Here is a 24,692-nt window from a genome sequence, read left to right on the forward strand (position 1 = left end):
TGTGTATTCACAAATTGTCCTCATTAATGGACGTTTAAATTATTTCAGGTTTTTCCCACTATAAACAATGATTAATGAATATCTTTGTGCATGTTTCCTTGTGCATATGTATTTCTCTATGGCATTGCTTATCAAAGGTTTTCACATCTTACCGTATGTTAAAAGATACTTTTACTGGCCTTATTATCTGGGAGGTGGTGGAATATGGTAAAGCTACAGAGATCTCTGTGGCAGTGTGTTACAAATAAAATCTTATGCTCTAAAAACGGGGCAGGCAAACTGTAGTCCTCAGCCAAACTTAGCTCACCACCTATTTTGGTAAATAGTTTTACTCGAACACACCCATGCTCGTTTGTAAACATCATGTCTATGGATGCTTTCATATTACAGTGACAGAGTTGAATAGTTGCAGCAGAGACCATATGGCCTGCAAAGCCTAAAATATTTACTGTCTGGCTTTTTATAAAAAAAGTTTGCTGACTCCTACTCTAAAATAATAATTACCAGACAAATACAGTTTCAACCTCTGTAAATCTGGGAATTGTTTTTTTAAATTTGACTTTTCCATGTACTTATTAATGTGAGGTAAAATTAATTTATGGTGAAATAAACAGATCTTAAATGTATAATTCAGTGAGTTTTGGTAATATAACCAACACCCTTATCTGAGTCTTATTAATTTTTAAAATTGGGTTGTTTATGTTTTTATTTTCAGTTTACGGAAGGAATGTTTGTATGTATATGTGTGTTTCTGATACAGATTTTTGATCAGAAACATGATATGTAACAATTTTCTCTCAGTCTGTGGGTTGCCTTTTTATTTTCTTAACAGTGTCTTTTGAAGATCAAAAATTTTTAATTTTGTTTAAGTCCAGTTTATCAATTTTTTTTCTAGTACTATAAAAGTTAGTGCTTTTTTATAATAAGAAATCTTTGCCTATCCTAAAGTCACGGAGATATTATTTTATGTTTTCTTCCAGAAGCTTTATTGGTTTGGCTTTTAGGTTTATGTCTGTGATCCCACTCATATTAATTTTTGTGTACAGTATGAGGTAAAATTTGAGATTCATTGTTTTTTGTATATCTAGTCAGCCCAGCTTTATCTGTTAAAAAATTTGCCTTTCTCCATTAAATTGTCTTGGTGTTTTGTCAAAAATCAGTTGATAACATATGGGCATAATATCTGGTCTCCCCATTCTGTTCACTGCTTTATTTATGTCTGTCCTCACACCTTAAATTTTTACCTCCCATCAAATATTTTGCAGCATATTGATTGGAAATCTGTACATATGCCTAGAAGTGGTATATTGCTAGGTCATTGTAAACTATACATATCTTTATCTTGTCTACATATGCCTAATCTCTCTGTGGGACAACTACTCCAGTAGTCTCCTAACTGTTCCTCTTGCTTTCAGAATCTATCTCCTTTTAATCCATTCTCCACACTGCCATCAGAATGATATTTCCAAAATCAAATACGACTTTGTTTCTTAAAATCTTCCTTGGCTGCTCAGTGTCTAGAGAGGTATGTATAAACTCCTTACTTAGCAACTAGGAAGTAAGCCCCTCTCATATCCCGCCCACTTCTTAAAATGTTCCCCATACTCCTGATTTCACCAGTCTAGCTTCTTTCTTGAGAAAGTTTATTTCTTGAGAGTTAACTATTAACTATTTCTAGTTTATTTCTTGAGAGTTATGTACACTTTTATTTTTATGCTGGGAACATGCTGTTTCTTTCTAGAATGTCTTTCCTCTATTTCATTGCATGAAACCCTATTTATCTTTTAGTATCATTTCTTTTGTGGTTCTTCTCTGCAGTTGATCTCATGTTCTTATGTATAAATATTGTATATTTAAATAGTTTGTTTATATATCCCTGTGACTGTATTGTGAGTTCTTTGAGAAGCTTGTCTGGTTTATTTTTGTCTCTTTTTTGCCAAATAGTACTAGCCAATAGTTGTTACTCAGTTGTTAGTTGTTTGGGGTTTCTTTTTAAGTTAAATTGCCTCTAAGCAAAATGATGCTTGAAAAATCTTAGTCTCCCTTTCCAAATCTACCAGCTAAAGAAAATGTAGCCCAATCAATGTGACTCATAGGTTTCTGATGAGAGGAACAAATGAGGCAATCGGCATAGAAAAAGGTTTGTTTCTTTTTAAAGAACATGATTTTTTAAAATTATTTTATTTTATTTTATTTTTATTTTACTTTATTTTAAGGCATGGAAATATTTGAAAAATGCTTTAAAATATGATGGCCTTATTGTTGGCTTATAACAAAATTCCAATAAAATTTAACCATCTTGGTGTCTTATAAATTTTGTTGTGATAGAATTTCACTTTCACATATTTATATTAGTTAAGATAATCCAAATATTAAAAGGCTATTTTAAAATTTTTATCCCTAATATTTTTAGTAAATCATAAAAAATATGCTCAGTAAAACAGTAAAACTGAAAATAACTAAGAAAATAGTTAACACTGAAAAATACTAAGTTAAAAAAATAGCTAAGTTTAAATGTACTTTATGGACTAAACAGGGCATTTTTCCTATACAAAGTCTTAGCTACGTATGTATATGTCTGTCTCGTTGAGCCTTCAACTCAGTAAACATTTATTGAATACTTCTCAGTTCAGGCATTATGAAAGTGATATTATATATAGCATAGCTAATATTTAGTGAATCTTACTATGTAACAGTGCTTAAAACTTTGCATATATTGTTTCATTTGGTATTCATAGTAAACCTATATTGTAGGTACTGTCATTATCCACATTTTATATAGATAAGTAATTTGCCAGAAGTAATAAGAAATCCTCAGTCTAACTTCAGAACCTGATCTCTAAACATTATGCTCAGGATCAGCAAACCATAGCCCCCAAAGCCTGATTTTACAAGGCCTGCTACATTTATAAAGTGTTTTTAAAAAACATGACAGAGATGTATATGGCCTGTAAAGCATAAAATATTTACTATTTGGCCCTTTACAGAAAAAGTTTGCCAATCTTAGTATAGATGATAAAAACAGAGTCCCTGTTCTCAAGAAGCTTCCATTCTAAATAGGAGATTAACACAAACAGAATTGCTTGTTAGGAAATTTTTTAATTAAATTGAGGAAATGACAGGATTGGCTTTATTATTACTACTCAGTCTGTTTTTGTAAAGCATGGCAAGAATATAAACAATGAATGTCACTGAAAGATTTGTACTTTCTAAACTAAGCACACAAGAAAGTATTAAACTATATCAGGAGATGTATTTTCTGCTAACACGATTTGTAATATGACAGTTAAATAATTAATCAAATGGTTGGATACAGGGGGATTTTTCTCAAAAAGAGAGAAAAGGATAAATTACTCCATGCCAACTGAACAGTATTCCAAACACCAAAAATAAAATTAGGGGAGGCAAAGATTCTATAAGTTTACAGTTTGTACAGACTGGCAGCCATTGTATGAGTAGTATATGTTATGTGTATATTCATGACATTTAAAAATTCTGGCAGCAGCCTCAAGCTATTTTTTTCTGAATATCATGAATATTAATATGTAATTATTGAACTAATTAAAGTATATACAGATAACTCCCCAGTCCCTAGTCTGCTGGGTATATATAATTTAAATGTTTCTCATTTGATTAAATTAAATCTCTTTTTTGAACATTTTTCTTAGCCTGAAAAGAAATGTATATGTGATAAATAGCAGTTTTGGTTTCTGTGTTCTGTGTTGGTGCAGGTATTTTGTTTGGCATTAATTTTATATGGAAATGTATATTTGATGGAATTTTTAGTTGTTTAACAAAAGACTGATACATGTTTTACTGTAACAACTGTTAGTATGCCCTTAACTATTTATTTGTACATTATCCTCTCTATTCTAGTCGTGGAATTATCTATGTAATTGAGTAAAAATAGGAGTGGCCACAGATGCATAAGAAAACACTTCTGCAAATTATTGCATTTGCCGTATCACTTCTTTTAATGTTTTTATTTATGTTTGAGACAGAGAGAGACAGAGCATGAGCAGGGGGAGGGCAGAGAGAGAGGGAGACACAGAATCCCAAGCAGGCTTCAGGCTCTGAGCTGTCAGCACAGAGCCCGACATGGGGCTCAAACCCACAAACCGCGAGATCATGGCCTGAGCCGAAGTCGGACGCTTAAGCGACCGAGCCACCCAGGCGCCCCGCCATACCACTTCTTAAAGACTATTTTGCAGTTCTGTCCTGTTGAAATGAATTGCCTGGGTCTTTAGAGAATGCTGAGAAGATTTAAGTAAAAGAGAGGGAAAGGCATCATTTGGAGAAGGTTTGAATGAAGTTTTTTGCGTTGTGGTTAAAAAATACTCTGAACCCTCTATCTAGCCATGTCAGTCTTTAAAAATAACAGAAGGAATCGCTCCACAGCTGTATGTTGATAGAATTGTCTCTTGCCAAGGACAAACTAGCATTTTCAAACTATTGCTTTTTTAGTAAAACATAGTATGCTGTTAGCCAGTTTTATGCTTAATCAGTTTAATTTAATCAAATGCTGTTCTGTATCAGGGACCACAGAGAAGAAATACTCACATTAAAAGACTGTTCAGTCTGTGGGTTTTTAGAAAGGCCATTGTTGTTTCTCCTGTCCTTCCTCCTCTCTGTGTTTAGGTTTGTGACTGGCAGAAATAAGGAGATGGCAAAACTCAGACTTTTTTTTTTCTTGCTTGACATTTACCAACTCTTTTGTCACTGGAATGTGAGAAAACACATTTTTGCAATCTGCCACTCAATTTCCCAATTCAAAAAAGGAATTTGGACATATTTTTCCCTAGCAGCACTACATGGAAGAATTCACTTTGTCTGTGGCCATTACATAAAACTGTAAGAATAATGCAGTCACCTCTCTCCTAGATTAAACCGAAGAAGATGTAGTTGTAGATGACTTAAAATAGCACAGTCAAAAAGTCACTTTTCCTTAATTTTGAATAGTTCTATGCCATGCTGTGGTAACTTAACACAAGGATACAAAAATGATGTGTGGAGGCCCATAGTCTATCGTGTGGATAAGACATACCTCAAGAAATAGAGAGCTTTTGTGTTTTTGTTGCATGATGGTGAACAGCTGTAACCATCAGCTAGCTTGCCCTTTTTGGCAGCTGGCTGTTTTTAGCACTTAAAAAAAATTGCATGCTATTTGCCTCTGGTGCCTGGCATTCTTCAATTAAAATTTTAAATGTATTCTTATCGTCCCCTAACACAAAGCTCACTTATGCAGTCCCAAATCTAGCCTGAGACACCTGTTCTTGAATCCTTTTTTTCTTTTTATTCAAAAAAGTTTAATGTGAAATAAATCTCTGTGCTGTGTCATGCTTGAATAAAGAAAGCATACATTACTATAATGGGACACGATGAAGCTACTTAGATGGGCTTACATGAATGGTTGAGGCCTATTAATAGATATGAGATATTATTACACCAAAGCCATTTCAATAAAGGATTAATGTTGTTAATTTTAAGAGTTTTGTTTTTGTTTTGTTAACAGTTTGGGAGACAATAAATAGGGATAGAGGCTTGATTAGGTATCACTTTGATATCTTGTAAGCCTTAAATTTCCATCAAATAGGAAAGAATAAAAAACTATTATATATGAAGACAGATTTTATATGGATGTTTGCCGTAAAAGAAAAAGGACTTTGGAAATGCTATCTTTCCACTTATCTCAAATGGTAGCCTTCAGATCAGTATTGACCAGAAAAGTCTTACAGTTGGGAACTTGAAAACATCTACACTCAAGTAGAAATTAAGTACATTCGTATAGAACAAGCTTCTTCCCAGGGCAGGAGTTTCAGTTAACCCATGACTCATACTTCATTGAATTTAAGCAGTTCTTCCATCTAGCCTTACAGTTGGACTGAGAAAGCCTTTGATTTAACAGAATGTTCTCTTTGTATTTCAAATTTGTGATAAATTTAGCCTTTGTTAGTTAGAGATTCCATTGAAATCTTTCTAGGCCTACTTTCCTCTTCAATCAAAGGAAGCACCTTATCTTTTCCCATAATTAATCATTTTTATCTCTGATATCCTTTTTTTAAAAAAGAGCTTTCCTCATTTATTCTTTCCAGAAAATGACTCTAAAAGGAGGTAGCATGATTTTTAATTAATATATGACAAGAAAAAGGAGGATTAGAGATTATCTTAACTGGACAACAGTGTCAGAGATCAGGATTTTCTGGATTTAATTTTATCTGGATCAGATTATTGTTCTGTTGATGGTAAATGGTTAATGGTAAATTTATTCATTCCATTTGGCATATTTTAAAATAAATTTTTAAAATATAAAGCAATGAACACCCATTGTTGAAAAACCCAGAAAGTGTAAAAAATGTAACAAAATAAAAATATATAGATATGTGTGTATGCATATTCTTTTAGGTCTTTTTTGAATGCATGTTTTTTTTAATTATATACTTTATTTCTTAGAACAGTTATACATTTACAGAAAAATTTGTTAGAAAGTACAGAGTCCCCATATGGTCCCTCCTTCTCTTACTCCACCAGTCCACCATGGCTCTGTTTCCCTATTATTAACATTTACCTCAATGTGGTACATTTGTTACAATCAGTGGACCAATGTTGGTACATTATTATTAACTATTATTCATAGTTTACTTTGGGGTTCAGTCTCTGTGTTATATAGTTATATGGGTTTTGCCAAATGTATAATGTTATGTATCCACCATTACATAATCATACACAATAGTTTCACTGCCCTAAAAACCCCCTCTGTGTTCCACCAGTTCACTCTCACTCCCTCCCTTCAACCTCTGGCAAGCATTGATTTTTTTTTTTCCTGTCTCCATAATGTTGCCTTTTCCAGATTATCATATAGTTGGAATCATTATGAAGTCTTTTCTGACTAACTGCTTTTTAAGAAAAGTTTCTCCGTGTCTTTTTTGTAGCTTGACAGCTCATTTCTTTTTTGCTGAATAATATTTAATTGTATGGATGTGCTACAGTTTTATTCACATATTGAGGGACTTCTTTTTTTTTTTTAATTTCAAGTTAGTTAACATATAGTGTAGTATTCGTTTCAGGAATAGAACTTAGTGATTCATCACTTACATATAACATCCAGTGTTCATTCCAACAATTACCCTCCTTAGTACTCATCACCCATTTAGCCTAACCCCCCAAAATCCTCCCCCTTCCAGCAACCCTCAGTTTGTTCTCTGTATTTCAGAGGGACATCTTGGTTGCTTCCAATTTTGTGAAATTAATAAATAAAGCTGGTATAAACATTCATGTACAGGTTTTTTGTGTGAGTATAGGTTTTCAAATCATTTGGGTAAATGCTTAAGACAGAGCTTGCTTGGTTGTCTGGTTAAGACTATGTTTAGCTTTGTAAGAAACTGCCAAACTATCTTCTAAAACGTCTGCTTGGGCTGCTATAACAAATAAACAAACAAACAAACAAACAAAACAGACTGGATGGCTTCAACAACAGACATTTGTTTTCACAGTTTTAGAGGCCGGGAAGTCCAAAATCAGAGTACCAGCAAATTTGTTCTTGGTGAGAGCCCTCTTCCTGGCTTGCAGGGGGCTGCCTTCTTGCTGAACCTTCACCTGATAGAGTGAAGAAACTCTGATTCCTCTTTCTTTTCTTACAAGGGCTGCAGTCCCATCTCGGGGGGTCATCTCCTCATGGCCTCATCTAAGCCTAATTACCTCCCAAAGGCCCCCACTTCCTCATACTATCACATTGAGGATCAGAACTTCAACACAAGAATTTAGAGAGGATACAAGATTTGGTCTGTAGCAGTAGCTTTAGCATTTTGCATTTTCACCAGCTGTGAATGAAAGTTTGTGTTGCTTCACATCCTCTCCTGCATTTGGTGTTGTCACTGTTTTAGATTTTAGCCATCCTAATGGACATGTAGTGGTATCCTTTTTGAATTTACAGTGCACTAATGATCTTTAATGTTGAGCATCATTTCATATGCTTACTTGCCATCTGTATGTCTTCTTTGGACAGGTGTTTATTCAGATCTTTTGCCCATTTTATGATAAAGTTGTTGGTCTTCTTGAATTTTAAGAGCTCTTTTCATATTTTGGATGTAAGTTTATTAACAGAAATTTCCTCCCTGTCTGTGGCTTTTCATTTAATTCTTTGAACAATGTCTTTCATGGAGCAGAATTTTTCAATTTTAATGAAGTCCAACTTTTCAATTTTTTCTTTTATGGATTATGCTTTTGGTGCTGTATGTAAAAACACAGTGCCAACCCAGGGTCACCTAGATTTTCTCCTGTATTTCTTTTCTAAAAGTGTTGGAGTTTCGAGGGGCACCTGGGTGGCTCAGTGGTTAAACTTTTGACTTCGGCTCAAGTCATGATCTCATAGTTTGTGGGTTCCAGCCCCGCATTGGGCTCTGTACTAACAGCTCAAAGCCTGGAGCCTCCTTCGGATTCTGTGTGTTCCTCTCTCTCTGCCCCTCCCCTCATGCTGCCTCTATCTCTCATAAATAAATAAACTTAAAAAAATTTTTTTTTAAGTTAGAGTTTTGAGTTTTACATTTAGGTCTATGATCCATGTTGAGTTAATTTTTTGTGAAAGATACAAGGTCAGTGTCTAGATTTTTCTTTTCTTCTCTCTCTCTCTCTCTTTTTTTTTTTTTTGCATGTCGACATACAGTTGTTCTGGCACCATTTGTTGAAAGACTATTCTTTCTTGATTGGATTGACTTTGCTTCTTTGTCAAAAATCAGTTGAATATATTTGTCTGTGTTTATTTCTGGGCTCTCTGTTATGTTCCATGGATCTATTTGTCTGTTTTTTCACCAACACCACACTGTCTTGATTACTGTTGCTTTTTAGTTAAGTCTAAAAGTCAGATAGTATCAGTTCTCTTGACTTTGTCTTTTTGATTGCCTGTCCATATAAACTTTAGAATTATTTTGTTGGTATCTACATAGTAATTTGCTGGGATTTTCACTGAGATTGTGTTGAATCTATAGATCAAGTTGTGGAAAATGGACATCTTAACCATACTGAGTCTTCCTACCTATGAATTTGTACTGTCCATTTATTTACATCTTCTTTGATTTATTTCTCCAGAGTTTTATAGTTTTCCTCCTATAGATCTCATACATATTTTGACTTAAATGTCTTTCTCTCTCTCTCTCACTCTTTATTTTTTGGTTCTAATGTAAATGGTGGTATGTTTTTAATTTTAAATTCCAGTTGCTCATTGGTGGTGTATAGGAAAGGCTTTGACTTTTATATATTAGCCTTGTTTCCTGCTATTTTGATATAATTGCTTACTGGCTCCAGCAGTTTTTATGTCAGTTTTTTGGGATTTTCTACATAGATGATCCTGTCATCTCAGAATAAAGATAAAGATAGTTTTATGTCTTTTTTTTCCCAGTCTGTATACATTTTATTTCCTTTGCTTGTCCTAGTGAATTAGCCAGGACTTCCAGTACAATGTTGTGTAGAAACAATGAGAGGAACATCTTGCCTTATTCTTCATCTTAGGAAAAAGACATCAAGTTTCTTACAATTATATCTGCCATTAGCAATAGGTTGGTTTTAGATGTTCTTTATTAAATTGAAGAAATTCCCCTTGCTGAGAGTTTCTATCATGAATGGATTTTGGATGTAGGATGTGGATTTTTCTATATCTTTTGATACTATCATATGATTTTTCTTCTTCAGCCTGTTGATGTGAGGGATTACATTAATTAATTTTCAAATGTTGAATCAGCTTTGATTAACCTGAAATAAATCCCAACCAATCATGGTGTGTGATTCTTTTTAAACATTGTTAGATTTGATTTGCTAATGTTTTCTTGAGTATTTTGCATTTATATTAATGAAAAATATTAGTCTGTTTCCTTTCTTATAACATCCTTGTATAGTTTTGGAATTAGTGTAATGGCCTCATAGAATGAGTGAGGAAGTGCTTCTTCTGCTTCTGTTTTCTGGAACAGATCATAGAGAATTGATGTCATTTTTTCCTTAAATATTTGGCAGAATTCACTGTTTGGATGTGGTGCTTTTTGTTTTGGAAAGTTATTAATTATTCAGTTTCTTTGATTGATACAAACCTAATTAAATGATCTATTTCTCCTTGTTTGAGTTTTGGTAGAATTTGTCTTTTAAGGAATTGGTCCATTTCACCTAAGGCATCAAATTTGTGGGCATAGAGTTGTGCATACTATTCATTTATCCTTTCAATATCCATGGCATCAGTAGTGATGGTCCCTCTTCCATTTCTGATATTAGTAATTTGTGTCTTCTTTTTTTCTTGGTTAGCCCAAGTAGGGGCTTGTCTATTTTATTAATCTTTTCAAAGAACCAACTTTTGGTTTTGTTGATTTTCTCTATTTTTTTTCCTGCTTTCAATTTTATTGATATCTTTTTCTGCTTACTTCAGACTTAATTTGCTCTTCGTTTTTTTTTTTTTTTTTTGCTAGTTTTCTAAGTTGGAATGTTAATTTTAGATTTTTCTTTTTTCAATATGTGCATACAGTGCTATGGAGTTTCCTCTAAGTATTACCCTTGCTGTATCTGACAAATTTTAATGTTTTTTTTTTTATTTTCATTTAGTTCAACAGTTATTTCATCTCTCAAGAATTCTTTAATTCTTGTGTTATTTATAAGTGTGTTGTTTAATCTCCAAATATTTTGGGATTTTTCCAGCAATCTTTGTATTAATATTTTTTCATTTAATTCCATTATAATCTAAGGGCATATGTGGTATGATATCTGTTCTTTTAAATTTGTTAAGGTGTGTTTTATGGCCCCGAAGATGGTCTGTTTTGGTGAATATTCCCTGCAAACTCGAGAAGAATGTATATTCTGCTATTGGGTGAAGCATCCCATGTCAGCATACAGTTGATTGATGATACTGTCCTGTTCAACTATATCTTTACTGATTTTCTGACTGCTTGTTCTGGCACTTACTGATAGAGTAGTGTTAAAGTCTCCAAACTATAGCTTGTGTATTTATCCTTGCAATTCTATCAGTTTTTACCTCATATATTTTTACACTCTGTTGTTAGGTGCATGCATATTAGGGATAGTTATGGCTTCTTGGTGAATTGACCTGCTATCATTATATAATGCCTCTCTTTATTGCCAATAATTTTCCTTGCTCTGAAGTCTGCTTGTCTGAAATTCATAGAGCTACTCCAGCTTTCTTTTGATTACTGTTAGCATAATGAATTTTTTCCATCCCTTTACTTTTAATCTATGTTTTCATATTTAGAGTATATTTCTTATAAAGACCATGTAGCTGAGTCTTGCTTTTTTTTTTTTTTTTTATCCATTCTGATAGTCCCTGTCTTCTAATTAGTATATTTTAGATTACTTACATTTAAAGTCAGTATTGATATAGTTGGTTTAATGTAAACCTCATTTATAACTTTTCTATTCATTGACCTTGTTCTTTCTTTTTTATCTTCCTCTATTCTTCTGCCTTCTCTGGTTTTAATTGATGACTGTATAAGATCCCATTTTCTCTCCTGTCTTAGCATATAAATCACAACTTTTTTTTTAAGTGGTTGCCTGAGGGTTTATAATACATATTTACAAATAATACAAGTCTACTTTCAAATAACACTGTATCACTTCATGGGAACTGCAAGCACCTTATAAAAGAGTAATCCCAAATCCTCCCTCCCATCCCTTATAGCATGGTTGTCCTTTATTTTTTCCATAAGCTATGACCACCAAATATTTTGTCACTATTTTGTTTAATAAACTGATAGTTTGTAAGGTTAATTAAGAATAATAAAAAGATAAGATTTTATTTTCCTTTTATTTATTCATTTTCTAAAACTCATACACACACACACACACACACACACACACACACACACACACACGTTTTTGACCTATATCATTTCATTCTCTCTGAAGCTGGCAACAAATTCCCCCAATTTTTGTTTGTCAAAGAAAGTCTTTATTTCTTCTTCTCTTTTGAAGGATAATTTCACTGAATATAGAATTCTAAGTAGATGATTTTAATTTTTCAAAACTTTGAAGTATTTCACTCTACTCTCTTCTTGCTTAAATGGTTTCCAAAGAGAAGGTCGATGTGATTCTTTTCCTTGTTCCTCTAGTGATAAGATCCCCAACCCTGTCTACCTACTTTCAAGATTTTGCCTTTGATTTTCTGCAGTTGGATTATAATATCCCTAAATATAGATTTTTTAAAAGTATTTATCCTGCTTGGTGCTGTCTGAAGTTTATATATCTGTTGTTTGGTGTCTGTCATTCATTTTGGAAAATTCTCGGGCATTATTACTTCAAATATTTCTTCTCTTCCTCTTCTTTCCTCTGGTATTCCCATTACATGTATATGCACCTTTTGTAATTGTCTCATAGGTTTTGGATATTCTGTTTCATCCTTTTCATTCTTTTTTCCTCTTTCCAGTCAGTTTTGTAGGTTTATATTGCCATATCTGCAAGGTCACTGATTGTTTCCTTGGTCATGCCCAGTCTACTGATGAGCCCATCAAAGGCATTCTTAGTTTCTGTTACAATGTTTTTGATTTCTAGCATTTCCTTTTGATTCTCTCTTAGAGTTTCCATCTCTTTGCTTACATTACTCATCTTGCATATTGTTCACTTTTATCATTAGAATCCTTAGCATATTAATTAGTCATTTTATTTATTTTTTTAATTTTATTTTTTATTTTTTAAAATTTACATCCAAATTAGTTAGCATATAGTGAAACAATGATTTCAGGAGTAAATTCCTTAATGCCCCTTACCCATTTAGCCCATCCCCCCTCCCACAACCCCTCCTATAACCCTCAGTTTGTTCTCCATATTTATGAGTCTCTCCTATTTTGTCCCCCTCCCTGTTTTTATATTATTTTTGTTTCCCTTCCCTTATGTTCATCTGTTTTGCCTCTTGAAGTCCTCATATGAGTGAAGTCATATGATTTTTGTCTTTCTCTAACTGACTAATTTCACTTAGCATAATACCCTCCAGATCCATCCACGTAGTTGCAAATGGTAATAATCATAGTCATTTTAAATTCCTGGTCTGATAATTCCCAAATCTCTGCCATGTAGGAGTCTGGAACTGACAGTTGCTTTGTCCCTTCAGTCTGTACTTTCTGCCCTTAGCATGTCTTGTAATTTTTTCGTTGAAAACTGGACATGATATATCAGGTAAAAAGGAACTAAAGTAGATAGGCCTTTGTGTTTATCTGGCTAGGAGTTAGGCTGTGTTTACTCTTAGCTGTAGCTATGTATCAGATGCTAATTTTTCCTCTAGTATTCCTGTTTTTGTCTCCCCTATTGTTTTTAGATATTCTTAGAGACTCCTTAAATAGGCAGTTCTTTTAGCTGTACTCCTTTGTTATTATTCAGTAGCCCTATTGATGTGGTGGTATAGTATGGGTGAAGGGATATTCTGTAGTCTTATGATTAGATCTGTTTCTTAGTGAATGTGAGATGGCTATTTCTTCTCCCCCAGGTTGGTTAGTGTTTGGTAAAACCTCAGTATGTTAAGTTCTTCCTCAAGGAGAACAGAAAGCTTGCTGTAGATAAACTGAGCTAATATGTGAAAATTCTCAGAAAGTAAAAATAACTACAATATGATAGTAATGATCACAAATAGCATTAACAAGAGATATGAAAATGTTAGTTTTCAATGTAACATTTAATTCATTTGTATGTTTTCTGCTATGATATATAAAGATATTCTAAATGAGATTCTTATAAATTAATTTCATTATCTAATTCAAGTTAATATACAATGTGAAAACCACACAGTTCTGAATGAACGGACAGACTTTGTTCTAACAATAAAACATACATACAAGATGCCTAAGCATAATTTCCAGTTCCACCAGGCTCTTTTCATCATGTAAAAATTAACTATAAGTTTCTAATATTATTTAATAACTAAAATGTGAATTCTGTTGTGTTTGTCACTCTCAAAAATAATCCTTTATGTCCAGGAAATTAGGTTCAGCTCCCTGGAAAAGTATACATGTAGTCAAAACAGTATAACAAAAGCAAGAATATTATCTTTTTTCCTGCCACGTCCTATTTAAGTAGTGTATACTTAAAAAATGGATAATGGAGGGGCGCCTGGGTGGTCCAGCCAGTTAGTCATCCAACCTCTTGATTTTGGCTCAGGTCATGATCTCATGGTTTATGAGTTCAAGCTCTGCGACTGATAGCTCAGTGCCTGCTTGACATTCTCTCTCCCTCTTTCTCTGCTGTCCCCCTGCACACACTAGCATGTGCTCACTCTGTCTCTCTCTTTCTCTCTCTCTCAAAATAAGTAAATATGATAATGGATCCAAAGTAGAATGCCTATACATTTCTCAAGTACTTTGCAAGCAACAAGAAGAATAGAAGTATTAAATAAATATAGCTTAGCAAGTATTTATATACCATTTTCCAACTATTTGTTATTTAAGAGACTTAAAAAGGCAGGACCTCAGTAATAATGACTGTTTTACATTGTAAAGCGGTAAAACTGATGATGTACTCCAATCTCAAAATTTATCAATAACATTTAGATCATGAAGCTGAATGGTGGGGTCATCTACTAACTAGTTAAGTTATTGTTTCCTACAATAAACTGTGGAATCTATATTAATTATAGTACTTTATATATTTAGTTCAATTCATTTTGTTCAATTAAATACTTTATGTTTTTTATGTACCTGGGATCGTGGTCATTGCTGAAGCAACAGGATAAATAGGTTAAGGTTTATGTCCATATTCCATATTTGTAGGGGAGACAGATACATACAAAAACAATTATAAACAGCTTGGTAAATGCAGTGATAGAGATACATAAATGGATGATTCTAAAAATTGCCCTATGTTCTAAGAGTTAAGTTCCTAAAATTTTAAATTCCTAAAAGCCAAAGTTTACTATATACCAGTTATTAATTCCCTATGTCCTATCTAATATCACCTATTTGGGGAATATAGCCCTGCTGTCTTATATGTATCATGTGGCCACTCCTCCCTTCCTGCACGTGTGCATGCACACACACATACACACATATAATCACAGCTTTACAGGCCAGTGTGATTACCTGACTCTGGGAAACTAATCCTTTAGGCTGGGCTGTGCCAATAAGATTCTCTTTTGAGAGGTAATCCAATCTTGTAGGTGAGCACTCTAACTCTGGAGTCTGATGGATGTGGATTCTAACTCCTTCACTGGTCATCTATAAGTACTTCCCCTATAGGGTCAGTTTGATAATTAAAAGAAATAATGTTCATAATGTTCATATATACTACCTAACACAGGCCTCAGTAAATGTTAATATTATTACAACACAGAGACTAGCTTATCTGAGGGTGAAACTAAATTGTAAAATCTGTAGACTGAAGCTGATATCTACAAGATGAGCCTTGAGCAAGAGAGGAGTTAATTAGCAGAAAGGAGGATGTAGCTGAGCCACACAGACCACGTGGCCACAGAAACATGGTGCAAATTACAGGTTTCCCATCTCTTGAGGTACAGTTGTACTTCCTGCTTTTTGTTTCTTGGCAAATTCCCTTGTATTCTTTCAGTAATTTCCTTTTTACTTGAGCTAATTTGACTAGGTTTCTGTTCTTTGCAACCAGTGATCCTTGGCTTAAACAGTTTTCAATGAATATTTTTTTGTTGTTTGACATTGGTGAGAGGAAATAGTGCATACAAGATTTGTTCTATTAAAACAACTATGTAGTAATAGCTTCAGAACTCCAATATCCTTATTTTATGAATTCTACTCTAACCAATCAAGCATTATCAGCAGGCATAAGTAATATTCTATTCTTCCTACTCTTACCCTTTTCTGTTTCTATATATATCTACCTTTTATCTCCATATTGCAAGGAAAAGAAATAATAGTTTGTTGGTACACAAAGAAAAAGCATCCTTTAGAGCCAAAATGTAGCATAGTTTTATTATCTTATATATGTTATTTCCTGTGCATTGAAGCCTAAAAAAGGGCATTGGGGTCATAACACTGATTAATCCAGTTAAGTACTCTGATTTAACAGTTCTCGGTGACATTTTATAGGAGATAATAGTTGTCCTTTGTGCTGCCATGATATGAACATTCATATTTTACCCCAAACATATCATTTCTGGTTTAAGTTATCTTCTCTTGGGATAATGAGTTCTGTAAGAATTCTACCTATTGTGTAAAATTAGGCTTTATTTTATTTATTCTTTTTTAAAATGTTTATTTATCTTTGAGTGGCAGAGAGAGAGAGCACGAGCAGAGGAAGGGCAGAGAGAGCAGGAGACACAGAATCCAAAGCAGGCTCCAGGCTCTGAGCTGTCAGCACAGAGCCAGACACGGGGCTCGAACCCGTGAACTGTGAGATCTGGGATCATGACCTGAGCCGAGTCAGACGCCCAACCCACTGAGCCATCCAGGCGCCCCTATTTTACTTATTCTTAAACTACTTCTTTCAAACACCATTGAAATATCCCTAATTCTAAGATGTGGTGAACACATTTTGAACACCTTGTTTAAATCTGACATTATTCCATGATTTTACACACTTCAAGCATATAACTCTTAGCTCTCATTTTTTTCAGGTAGATGAGAATCATCCTGTTGTCATTTGAAAGATTTCCATCCTCCTAAATATTATTTCTCTTTGTTCTTGAGATGTAGTGGTTTAACTGAATGAATTTATTAATATATAAATGCAATTGTGATTGTCCCCATTCATTTATGTTCAACTAAATGACCTATTGAATTGACTTAAAAATTACTTTGAGGGTGCCCTGTGGCTCAGTTGGTTGAGCATCCGACTTCGGCTCAAGTCATGATCTCACAGTTCGTGGGTTCAAGCCCTGCGTCGGGCTCTGTGCAGACAGCTCAGAGCCTGGAGCCTGCTTTGGATTCTGTGTCTCTGTCTCTCTGCCCCTCTCCTGCTCTCTCTCTCTCTCTCTCTCTCTCTCTCTCAAAAATAAGTAAATGTTAAAAAAATTACTTTGTATCACCTTTAAAAGTCCTTTCTCTGATCTTTTTTAATCTTTTAGAAATTCCACTGACATGAATAAAGTTAATTATTATAATAATCAAGGCTGAAATTTGTTTCTGAAAATATAAAATATTTGTATTTATTTTGTGATTCATTTTGGATAGCATCTGTTATTATAGCCTGAATTTTGGACCATGTCATCAAAAGTAGATACTTCAATTAATAAGGTTTTCGGGAGCAAGTTGAAAGTTGTGCATTTTTATTTATTTGTAAATTTACCACTTAAGAAATGAAAGGAGGAAATATTTTTTAAAAGCAGACATATTTTAGACTGCAAAATATTTTTGCTTTAATGTTTAATAGTTGAAAATAAGTATGTTAATGGATAATGAAAATGGTTTACACATTTAATAAATCTCCTTATGATAACTGCTTTTTAGATTCTTTGTTCTGAAGTAGGCTATTTCTCTTTCATGGAAAGGTTATTATATATTCTTATTAGGAAATAAGACTGTCATAGGTTGGCTAATTCACATTCTGTTTATAATCAAATTGTGAAGGTATTATCAAGTCTTAGCCATGAGCTGTAAGTTGACTAAAAAACACCCTAATTGTTTCATACAAATAATTTAAATTTGAGATAATCTTTCTTTAGCTATTATTTTTGTTTCTTCGGGGCTCCTAGTATGAACCTAAAATGACAATGAATGAAGTTGTTTTGTTTAGTGACAATTTAATTGCTTAATATGTGTACATATGATCAGTGTTTAAAGATTATGTCTTTTACTTAATATTAAATTTCTGGATCTAGTGCCTACTGTACAGAGAGATCTGGACCTTACCCATTGGTGTTTGCTCTCTTCCTTTGTCCCTGCCCCTCCCTCCTTTTTAAATAAATTCCATGCGAAGTCACTTTTGCTTTTTGTGAAACTGTAAGATAACGGAATAGGGTGGTGTAAATTTTCAAATTCTGGAATTAGAATGTTTGGCTTCAGCTCCTGTTTCTGACTGCTAGCTGGATGACCTTGAACAAGTTACTTAAATTCATCTGTAAAATGGGGATAAGAGGGTACTGACTTCACAAAGACTTTGTGGATTAATTGGGATAAGGTATGGAAAACATTTAGTGTAATACCTGGCATGTAGTTGTTGCACAATAAATGTTAGCCTTTAATTAAAGTTGCTGATAGGGAGCTGAGCAGGAGAGCCATGGATGCAAGAGCTATTTTAGAAATAGCCTGCATGGGTCACTTAAAAGGAGTAAAGCATATGAAAAGAACAGATTCTGGACCCTCATCCCTGCCAGAATTTTTATGATTTGAAATGAGCATAGGATTATGGTAAAATAATAGCCTCTGATTTGAAGATTTACCAGGTAAAACTTTGGGGCCTGTTGATAGATAACTACAGGTTAAAAAATATGTTGCAGATGATGAGAAATAGTAGATAACCTTCTTGGCAGGGAAGTGACAGAAGTATTCCTTTGCACATCCTAGTCTAGGTCCTAAAGAAGGTTGTGGTGGTGCTGTCCCTGTTTAAAGAATAAATGAAAAATGTCATGGGAACGATAGTGTGAAGTATCAAATCTGTACAAAGTATTATGTTTTGTAAGCAGTAACAAGAAAAGGACTACTTCTCACGGTCTCAGACATCTCCTTGCCCTATTTGCTACATTTGTCTTCCTCCTCCTTCCCTTTGCATGCTCCGTTAGTTAGTTCAGGTTTCATGCCTTTCGCCTCAGAGTTCTTTCTCTTCGTATAGATATTCCCTGCTCTTCTCCCAGTTAAACCAGAAAGGGCAAAATACAGCCACTTTTTGAGTAATGTCTTTATAGTATTTATCTCAGCTATGTCACCAGAGGCTATAGATTGTAAAGTATTAGCTCTCTTCTTTCTAGAGACTTAACACAACCCAGAAGAGGAGAAAGGGAGGGTCAGCTAACTTATACCAGATTGGCAGCCACAGTGACAGCAGAAGCTGTGGTATGGCACATAAATCTATATCCCACCCCCCATCTTTTCCCACTTTTTCCACAGTGGAAGTGAGGCAGCTGGGAAAGAAGACAGACTGTGCAGTCTGAGGTGGCAGCAAATTAAAGATGGGAATGGTGGCAGGGTGACTTTGGAGCTGCTAGTACTTTGTGGATTGGTTTGGCATACAAAATGAGGGAGATTTGCTACTCCAATCCCGGTTTTAGTAGAAGCCAAGATGTTTGTCTGTTTTATCAACAATTTGTATAGTGCTTTAGCACGTTGCTTACTACACTTGATTAAGTTGTCTTCTCTCCTAATATCCCATCTTAACTGTTTTCTTATGACTTCCAACACGACTGTATTTTCATTTTCTTCTCTCCCAGGATAGCCAGAAGTCCTACTTATAATTCTTGTGTTTTAGGGCATTAGGATTGACCTATACTCTATCATCAGGAAACTCAAATTAGGCCTTCCTGATTTAACCTTTGAGTGATAATTTAGCAGAAAAATCACAAGGAGCTGTAAGTCCAAAATGAAACATTATATTCCTAACTCCAACCAAGTGCTAATCACAAAGGCTGCTATAAAATTGCCCCAAAGTAAAAGGGAACACAGCATGACAACAGACATCTCTGTGCTGTGAGATCCTGGTGGTGTGTCAGTATACTCAGTCATCATTTTCAGGAATTCTCAAGGGATAAAAGTCTATTATTACCTGGAGGTCCTTCCTCCTGCCTGTTGCTTTCAAGGAGAGTAACATGTGGTGAAGGAATAAGAGGAATATGAAAGTGGAATTGTGATTTTTTTTTTTTTTTTTTTTTTTATGAGAGTAGGGGAAGGAGAGTTTGGAGTTTGGCTCTTGAATAATATGATAAAATTAAGCTTTATCCTTTTTTTGTACTGCTTTCCATTCCTCTATTTTTTTGTCCCCCCCCCCCCCCCCCGCCCCATGAGAAAAGTTATAGTAGAATTCTTTGGGATCCTTTGAGTTAGGAGTTTCTAATTTAGGAAAAAGTACCAAATGATTAAAAAACAACTGAAAAACTCCCCCAAACGTCCATGTAGAGTTACTTGTTTTCATGGAAATTCTTCACGTTTATTTCCATTTTTGCTTCCCATATAGTTTTTTTCAAATGTTTGTTTGTTCTGGTTCAAATTTTTATTTAAACTCTAGTTAGTTAACATAGAGTATAATATTGGTTTCAGGAGTAGAATTCAGTGATTCATCACGTACATATAATACCCAATGCTCAACATACATGGAGTTATAGGACCTGTGCAATGTGAATCATCAGAGAAACTGTTGGCACTGTCCCATTTATGAGCAAGCTGTGGACTGTCTAGAATCTTAGCAAAGTGACTTATGTATGTATATAAAATTTAAATGACTAAATTTGGGGCGCCTGGGTGGTGCAGTCGGTTGAGCGTCCGACTTCAGCCAGGTCACGATCTCGCGGTCCGTGAGTTCGAGCCCCGCGTCGGGCTCTGGGCTGATGGCTCAGAGCCTGGAGCCTGTTTCCAATTCTGTGTCTCCCTCTCTCTCTGCCCCTCCCCCATTCATGCTCTGTCTCTCTCTGTCCCAAAAATAAATAAACGTTGAAAAAAAAATTAAAAAAAAAAAAAAATTTAAATGACTAAATTTGTTTCAGAATATGCAGAATGACTGCAAGGAGCCTTCTGTTTAGTGAAATGAAGCAAAAAATCTCTTTGCTCTCTTTTCTTTTGATACTGTCCTGCCTGCATTATCCTGAACTGCGTAACTCACTAAGATATTACGTATTTTCCATTAGCCGTTCTTTCAGTCCCCTATCCAGAGTTAAGTCTGTCAGAGTAACATTGAGGTCAGTGAACCATGAGTCTGGTTGCCTTTGCGAGGCATTTCTGTGCTAGTAAAAGCAGCAAATACCTCATAAGAATGCTGCACAATCATTCCCATAGTGTGATATGCTAATTCTTAAGAATGTTGCTAACACTGCACTTTGTTTCATATGATTGAATTTAGAACTTTCACTCAATTGGTTGAAGGCTTCAAACTGGCAGTAATAACAGTCTTTTGAGTTGTTGCTTAAGTAGAGCAGTGATGGAATTCATATGGCAAGCGACAGTTGCTCATTCAAGTTCAAGAAAAAAATCTCTGTCAGCCGTAATGGTTGAAAAACAAAAGGAAAGAAAGTAGCCCAGCTGTTTGCTTTTTAATAGTATATCTTTCCTTCGTGTTTTAGATGAGAGCAGAGCACAGTCATTCATTAAATGAAGGTATAAATATTAATGTCATCATTGTTAAAAATCCTGCAGAACAGACCTCACACATTTATGTGATTTTTTTTTTTTTTAATGTCCATCTTATTGTGTCCAAGTAAAATCAAGAAAATCCCCTGGTCCCTGAAGGGGTCTCACCACAGCTAGTTAGCTTTCAGTCTTGATGTCCTTTTACTTGTGCCTCCTGTAACAAGTCTCAGAGAATTTAGTATGAATTTAATCAGCCATATTTGGCCACATAGTGGTAAATAAAATGTAAATCCCAGAAGTCCAAATAATCTTCGTGGATGTAATTTAAGCATACAAACTCTTTGCTGTGGCATGAACGGGAAGTATTACTAGTTTAGACAACTTACTGCCATTCTGCGCTTTCAGCGTGGAACAGTCTTGTTCCTTGCTTTTAGTCAAGTTAGTAGTTATAGGATGTCAGAACTTTTAGGTAGCCAGAGTTGCTACCTTTCTATTTGAACATTTGTTGAATATTTTGAAAAGATAAAAGCTGCTTATTGTTCTGTTGCCTATGGTAAACAGTATGAATAAGATTTCCTTTGGGTGTAATATCTGTTTATATCTAGTATATTTAGGAGTATATCTTTGGCTCACTGAAATGGGCACTTTGATATGTTTTTCAGAGACTATGATATTTTAGCAAATAATCTTTTCCTTGGTCAAATTCTAGCTAGCTTCTTGAGAATTGTTCAACAGAATTGATCCTAGGGCAAAGAACTAACATTTTTTGAGAATTAGTATGTATCAGGCATTGTGCTCAGCTTTTTCCATGTAATAAATCATCCTTAAAATAACTCAGTGAGTAAGATACTATAATTAATCCCGTTTTCCAGATGAATAAGTTGCTATTATCAATGCCATTTTCCAGATGAAGAAACTGGGGTGAAGTTAAATACAATTTATCCAAAGGTACACAACTGTGAAATGATAGAGTATTTGAACAGTAGTTTTTGTCCTAACAAAGCCCATACCTGTAATCACTATGCACTATATACATGTGAATAGGCTTTTGCTTGACCATATTTGTTTGATGTCTCTCCTTGTTCTACCGTCAACTAGTGCCATGAATCTCAGCAGCTGACACAGTCTGTGGAAAGGCTGTTGGGTGTGATGGCATTTACTAACTATAACCATTCAAGGCCACCCTTAGGAAGGGAATTAAAACCTCATTCTACCCCTCTACACCTAGTTGAGAGAAGCCTGGACCTATGTGGATATTGAGGGCAACCTTCTTAAGAGTCTTGAGACCATAAAGCAGACAGCTTTTTTTGGTTGAGAATTGCCAAAAAGTTACTAATAATCCCTACCTCACCCCAAGTGAAATTTGAGTTCCAGGTAGTGATGTCTTATTGGAGATTTTTCTCAACTGGCAACCCTATTCCAAACTTCTTTACCTTGACCATTTTGGCTGTCTGAGGTTTATCTTCAAGAGATTCCACTCCCACCTCCCACCCCCCAGTTTAGTTGTGTTTCTCTCACAAGTCACTGAGTAGCAACTGAAGAAAGAAGACAGTAAATACAGAAGAAATCTCATGGACTAGTACCCAAAATCTTTTCCACCCCTGAAATGTTTTTCATGATAGCAGAACCTATTCATTCATGGTAGATGTTAAGACCTTCCTATTGAAGTCTACTGATGATTAATAATTCTAATTGACTAATTCCAGGGTAGGATCTCTGTCTTAGGGCACAAGGAATGATAATAGACTAATGCTTTTAAATGGAGTTGCCATGAATTGCTAGAGGGACTTGCCTGCAGCTGTGGACATCCTCCCTGTCAAAGAGTTATCTATGCTACTGGCAGAGGGCTGTAAGTGTACCAGCAAGCCTATTGAGTCTTCCCTGCCTTTGGCAGAGAATGACCATATGGACCAGAATTAGCAACAAGAGGAGGTAGTCTTGAAAATGAGTCCCTGAAATAATTAATAGTGGTCATATCAGTTCAAGTTGAGCTGAGCTGTCAATTGTGTAATTCCTAGGCTAGTTTGCTCTGATTCTTTACAAATGCGTAGTGCTGACTTTTGTATGACTTGCACATATAAAACATTCTCTTGCTGGAAAGTTAATGCAGTGCTTTTTTTTTTTTTTTTTTAACACTAACATCTTAATAGAATGACAAGGCACTCTTGATTGATCAAAAGGGAATATACTTAAATGCTTTGAAATATATACATATAGTTTTCAGAAAGCAGAATGCAATATAAGTAATGTGGTAAACAATAGAGCCTAATCCTGGCCCTTTTATTAGCTGTATTATTACTTTGAGAAATTCGCTTAACCTCTCTAGTTTGTTTCCTCTGGAAAATGAAGGAGTTTAAGTAAATCTGTGTTTCTCAAACTCTCAATCTATCACAGATTACTAGAGATTAATTTAGGTGGCATATGTGAGATAATTTCAGACAGTTTCCTGATAAAAGATTAAAACAAACATTGAGTTGAATAGTTGAAAAAGTTATTTCTTTTTCAGCCCTTCTGATTATGTCAGACAAATTCTCAATTTGGTGTCAGGAAATCTTTGCAATAGTTCTTTAACACTGGATAATTGTTTGGGGGTGGAGATGGGTGGGAACAGGCACGGGGAATCCTCCAATTCCTCAAGACGTTCTATAGAAGGGTAATTAATTCCATTCCTTCAAAGGGGAAAGTGCTGCAGTGCTTTTTTTGCTTCTGTCTACCTCATTTCCCTTCCACTTGAAAGGAAAGTAGTGTGTACAACTGGTGAGTTTAGGGGGAGGAACAAATGTGTGAGACATAGCCCTGTCTGGCTTCTCTCATGGCACAGCCCATTCTCAGAAGGCATGCTCTTCCTCCTCCCCAGTGTACTAGGCCTTGCTTGACAGACTCATTTTAGGATGGGGATTGGGTGGAAACTATTAGAAAACCCATAAGGCCGTAAATTCAAAGAATAAACTACATTCTTTAGTTCATCCTTATTGGTAATCAAGCTGATATTTTGATTGCCATTTTATTCTTCTCTCTGTCTCTCATTTGGTTTGAAACTCATAGGAGATGTAAGGGGAAAAGCAATTATACACCCTTTTAACCTCACTGATAATCTCTTCTTTTAATAGAAATCTGGCCTGAGCTCAAGGCCCTTCATAGGCAATAGAATCTATATAGAATTTAATGATATGGTTTCATTTTTAGTGAAGTTATACTTCTAATTGCCATCTATAAAATAAATTCATGTAAGTTTTAAAATGAATTTTTAAAACATTAATACAGATAATACATGGATATGGTAAAAATTATAAAGTGAATACATAAATGACTAAAGTTTAGAAACCACTAAGCATTGATCATTTCTAATCTAGGATCTGTTCCAGATTTAAATTCTTTTGAATATAAATGCCAGTAGAATAAAAAATGTTAGGTGGTAAACCAAGTAAAAAAAGGGACCTTCTAACCATAGCATATACTATGTTATTTTCATTTGTTTTAAAATATATCATTACTGAGGAAGCTAACCTTTTTTTTTCATTAATAAATACCCTTTTCTTAATATTTTGC

The 24,692-nt window shown here is 34.6% G+C and overlaps 1 protein-coding gene and 1 long non-coding RNA gene across 18 annotated transcripts in view; one reads left to right on the forward strand and one right to left on the reverse strand.

Annotated features, from left to right (window-relative positions):
• LOC123584002 overlaps nt 1-6,055 on the reverse strand; it is a 48,574-nt gene extending 42,519 nt beyond the window's left edge. Inside the window, exon 1 of the long non-coding RNA XR_006705102.1 lies at nt 4,561-6,055. This is a non-coding gene — a long non-coding RNA (uncharacterized LOC123584002). The remainder of the gene's footprint in view (nt 1-4,560) is intronic.
• The window catches only part of FUT8 (fucosyltransferase 8), a 310,681-nt gene that overhangs the window by 264,078 nt on the left and 21,911 nt on the right, over nt 1-24,692 (forward strand). The window lies entirely within an intron of this gene.

Source organism: Leopardus geoffroyi, chromosome B3, assembly GCF_018350155.1.
Source record: "Leopardus geoffroyi isolate Oge1 chromosome B3, O.geoffroyi_Oge1_pat1.0, whole genome shotgun sequence".
Taxonomy (NCBI): Eukaryota; Metazoa; Chordata; class Mammalia; order Carnivora; family Felidae; genus Leopardus; species Leopardus geoffroyi.